The sequence below is a fragment of the Pteropus medius genome, unplaced genomic scaffold, assembly GCF_902729225.1.
Source record: "Pteropus medius unplaced genomic scaffold, Ma_sr-lr_union100, whole genome shotgun sequence".
Taxonomy (NCBI): Eukaryota; Metazoa; Chordata; class Mammalia; order Chiroptera; family Pteropodidae; genus Pteropus; species Pteropus medius.
The window spans coordinates 1-5,004 of record NW_024340907.1 but is presented as its reverse complement, the minus strand read 5'-3'; the positions used below and the strand labels follow the sequence as shown (position 1 = coordinate 5,004).

Genomic DNA, 5,004 nt, shown 5'->3' with positions numbered 1-5,004 from the left:
AGCATCCCTGTAGCTGGTGTGACTTGTGGAAAACAAACGGAAGCCCGGGCGGTCCCCGAGGTCCTGGCCTCCCGGTGCGTGCTGCTGGGGCCCCTGCTCCACCTGGGCGGGAGCCCAGCACCCCTCGGCTGGACTGTCCCCTCTCCGGCAGGCACAGCATGTTGTTTTCAAAGCTCCCCGTACACTGGCTAAGTTGTTTATTTACATTAATGGACACTTACTAAGCACCTACTGCGCATCCTCCGCTTGATTACCGGAACAGAGGGACCAGCTGTCCCTCTGGCAAGTCATTCTGCAAGTCAGATGATTGTCCTGGATGTCACTGCCACTGCCCGTCCAACCACCTCGAACTGCAGAGCAGTCGCTACTTCCACTGACTCACACTCCCTGACACTACACAGTAGTGGTGAAGGCCATCAAAGCCGTACTCGTGTGACTCATGGGGTGACAATTACTCAAACAGGGGCACCTAAGAAATCTCGGGGCTGTGACTGTTCAGTGCTGACCCAGGCGAGGTGCCAGGCTAGATGGATGCAGGAAGATAAGGCCTCAAACGTTCACAGTGACACAAGCCACTCCTGTGAGCCTGTCCGCGGGGAACCCTGTTGCTCTGGCTGCGGAGTCCCTGACACGCAGAAGCACCCTCCACCGCCATGCCAGGGCTTTGGATGCAGGGTGCTCAGACTCAGCGTCCACAATCGCCCCGACGTCGTTCACCCATGGATGCTGGGCTCTGACGGTGCCCGGCTCCACACGAACCGAGCTGGACGACTGTCCTCCCAGGGCCTCGAGCTGCTAAGCCTCATCAGGACAAGGGCACCACCGAGGTGACAGACCCGACGTCCACTCAGCACTCAGAACATGAGGCACAGGTAACGTTTTCTTCTGTTTAAAACCTACCTAGTCCTCAGTGAAAAGGCCTCTTTTGCCGACGGGCACAGAGGTGACGCCATCGGCGAGCTGTCACGGTGCAGGCTGGCGTTCCCCGACTCGCCTGTAAGGGGCCCCGCCTGCCTGCGACGTGGGGACCGCTGAAGCCCTGTGGCAGGGGCATTTCCTGGTGAGGAAACATCCTTCACCTCGTGGCTGACTTGAAATAGCAATGTAAATCTTTACAGCCATTGTCAACCGCTGGGCTGGACCAATATGCAACTTAACGACTGAATCCCCTCAGGTGTCAGTCACCTGTGAGATGGACCAGTGCACGCACGTCCCACACAGAAGGAATCCCTTTCACAGTCGCTATCCTGGTTGTCCTGATGCTTCAGGCCTCAGGCTTGGGGACGGCAGCTGCCCTGATGTTACAGCCGGAGAACACGAGGGCTGCCGCGGCGGAGGCGTGCAGGATGGGGCCCAGGGGAGGTCTGGACACAGCGTGACCAGGCGCCCGCCCGCAGGCCTGCCCGCGCACCGGTCCAGCATGAACGACGCGCTGACCGCGGGACGCACGCCGCGTACCTGTGCGCGGGCCCACGTGTCTCTTGACACGCCAACACACACGTGCACACACGTGTCACAAGGGGACTCTGGGGATTGTAACGTCCGCTCAAAAACGCAAGAATTAAAATGACCCTGCGAGTGATGACGTGGTTCTTTAATTGAAGGAAGGACCAAGACTGTCACGTCCCGAGACGCACAGGCCTCACCCAGGTAGTTATCGCCAGCCTTGGCCTCCTCGGCTGCCCGTCCGCTAGCCTCGGTGATCTCCGCCAGTTCTTCAGAACCATGCATGACTGTCCCCCGAGGAGACCCGCCACAGCAGAGTCAGAGGCTGGCCCCGGGCACGGCCGACCGGGCTCACTGGACGTCATCGTCATCAAAGAGGTCTTCGAAATCTGCACCAACAAACGGAACACGGGTGACTGGGGACATGAGGGGAAGAGCCGAGAAAATACCTGCAGAATGAATTGTATGGTCGTTCGAACTGGAGAAAACACTACACAATCTAAAGGGCTCTGCCCGGGACAGAGTCTCAATGTCGTGCAGCCCGGGGCTCGGATACCGTCCAAGGGGACAAGGCTGTCGGAACGCACTTTACGCTCGTTTCTCCTTAGGCGACGATGTTAAAAAAACGCAGGCAGGGCGTGCTCTGGCCCATGTGGGCCACCACCTGGCAGCCGCGACCGAGCACCGTGACACGTCAGTGCCCACGCCGAGGCCGAGGCCTGGCCCCGGTGAGGGGAGTCCACACGGCTGGGAGGCCCGTGCTGTCAGGCACAAGCCCGGGCCACTGCAGCGAGGAGTCGTGGGGGCGGGAGGGAGGCAGCGGGCGGCCTGTGCGGCCGGCCAGCAAGTCGGAGCGCCAGTCTAAGCCCGTGACGACGGGAAGAAACATCGCAAACGCACAGCGCGCCACCTACGGGGCTCGGCGGGCACCGTCACGGCCACGCTGCCTCTCCCTCCACTTTCTCGTTTTCTAACTTCCCTACCAAGGACGGGCACCAACGGGAAACAACCAACACCCCACTCATGTGGCCTGCGCAGCACAAGAACGGACCAGAAGGAGGGCAGGCGGGATCGTGTCCGTGGGGAGGCGGTGTCCCAGGGCCTCCCGCCACACTGACGCGGTTGTTCCCAGCAGAGCCCCGTCTCTCGCCGCCTGGCCTGGCCGGAGGTCCTGCAGCTCTGAGCACTTGCTTCCCCGGCCCCAACCCTAGCTGGCCCCTCACGCCCTTCACCCCTCTGCTCAGGTGTCAGCTCCTAGAAATAACACCGCTCACCTCTGTCAGGGCCGTTGTCACAGAACTGTCCCTGCCTGTACCCTGCCGTCCGCTCCATGACTTTGCACAGGGGGCGAGCCTCGGGCACAATCAGGGCCCCCTGCCTGGGGGTCACAGGCCATCGGCACCTGTGTGTGGTGAGGAGGAGGAACTCAAAAGCCCACCTGAAGTCCCCGCGGCCCTCCCACAGGAAATGGCTTCCTGAACACGGATGGTCACAGCCCGGCAGGCAGAATGAGCTTCGCGAGCTGTGGGTGGGCGGTGTGACGCGGGCACAAGGCCCTTCCGTGCTCCCTTTCCAGCCTGACTCGGGGAGTCTGACACCACCGCTGCTGACTGCGACCTGGCAGGGCAGCGGGCCCTCCCACAGACGCGCCCCGCATCACGACCACAGGGCAGGTGGTGGCAACCGCATGCACTTGACAGTGGGACATGGTGCTGCCTCTGTACCCACGGCCAGCAGAGGACCATCAGGTGTGAGCGGTGGGCCGACGCCGGGCCACACGGTCCTGCCGGGCTGGGAGCTGGCATTTGCACGTGGATGGCCCTGCACAAGACACAAACCTTGGCACGATTTGCTCCCCACACCCTCTTGCTCGGAGAATTCAGAGGAATGCTACTCAGTCCCCAAGGCTCAAATTTTACTTCCTGGTTCTGACAGGAGTTGGTGGCAGCCAGAAGTTGCCCCTGGGGAGCAGCCGGACTCCCTGGGAATACGGTGCCTAACTAGGCGGTCTGGCTTCTCCTGTCAGGTAACAACTACCTGACAAAAAGCCAGACAAAATGACCTGAACTCTGGCTTCAGAGGGTCTTTGCTTGGCTGCAACATCTCAGCAGCCACTTACTAGGGACGAGAGCTCTGTGTGGCGGACACCTCAGGTCAAAGGTCAACAGAGAGCAGTCGTCAACCCCCCAGAAGACCACCGTGTGCTCCTGCTGACTACCTGAGTCCCGGGAAGGCCTAACACAGGGTCTGGAGGGGACCAAGACAACCACGCCCTCTAACGTGCGTGACGGCTTCGGTTACCACTGTGAACCTAGCAGAACTCCACACAGTTCTCGGTAACCAGCACTAAAGTCTGAAACATGAATGCGTCCTGGGTTCAGAGGAGTGAAGCGGGGGTACGGCTGTCCCTCTGCAAAGGCAGTATGGGGACAGGAACCTAGTGTGCCGCTGGGAAGGAAAACCAGCCATCGGGAGAGTGGGGACGAGAGCGCCAGACAGGGTCCCCAGGCCGTGCCTCCCGTCACAGAGACCTGGCCATGGTTTCAGGTGTCCAAAAACATGTCTACAGCTCAAACGCAACGCCTGGAATGTAAGACTGGAAGCAATTTTATGCTATTTTTTCCTCCTGGAAAACATGGCTGACTGCCAGTGCCAGCAGCCCAGATCATCATTCTACAGAAGCTGCACTGTGCTCCGAGAACAGCACGGAATCTGGCTTTGCTGTTCTCTGACCCAAATCATCTGTGTCACGAAGTCGCTCCACGGCGTCGTCTGCAGAAGAAACATTCAGATTAAAACTGGCACCCCCAGCCCCAGCGTCCTTACCATTAAAAAAGTCTGCGTGAACGGCCTTTTCATTGGCTGCCAAGTCCATCAGGAGCCCGGTGCTGCCTCCCGCCTGCGGAAAGGAAGGGAAGGCGGGGTCAGCGGCGTCTTCGGAGAGAGCTGGGGGTAAGTGCCCCCCACCACGCACTCCACGCACGTAGACAGGAAGGACCCCAGAAGGAAGTGGATGGGGGTGTGGTGGACAAGGCAGCAGTCCAAGGAATTACTCCGCCAGCGCCCTCAGTCCTACATCCCAGACCCCTCCCTGCCTATTAAACAGAGTCCAGCCATCGCCCCAAACACCACTGTCGTGCATCCCCAGCAGAGGTCCAGGGGCCCTGCTGGACGCTACCACGGAAGCTGTGAACACGCGTGACACTGAGCCTGACGGCACCTCTGCCCCGGGGCTGCTCCCTGCTCCCCCGAAACCTAAACACGAACCGTCTCCCTCTGGAGCTGGGCCTTCTTGCCCCTCCGCCTGCGGCACTCGGCTGCCCTGCTAAGCCTTTGCTGGGCCACCCCCAAGGCCCAAGGGCGCTTCTGTCACAGTCTCTGCAGTCAGCCTGTCACAGGCGACCCGCAGGGGCTCTGGGTCTGGGTCTGCCCCCTTAGCTTTGAGAGACAGGGGGTGAGGCTGACCTCGGGGAGCAGGCCTGACACTGGGAGCTGAGCCAGGCAGTGGTGACCAGAGCACGGAACAAACAGCAGACAAAACCTCCCTGTCACCACGAT

The 5,004-nt window shown here is 60.7% G+C and overlaps 1 long non-coding RNA gene across 1 annotated transcript; it reads right to left on the bottom strand.

Moving 5' to 3' along the window:
• Nucleotides 1-1,573: 1,573 nt before the first annotated feature.
• On the bottom strand, nt 1,574-4,364 carry LOC120592176 (uncharacterized). Its single transcript, XR_005650074.1, has 2 exons — nt 4,273-4,364; nt 1,574-1,835 (listed from the first exon to the last, which is right to left on the bottom strand). It is a non-coding gene; the product is annotated as an uncharacterized LOC120592176 (long non-coding RNA).
• Nucleotides 4,365-5,004: the final 640 nt, after the last annotated feature.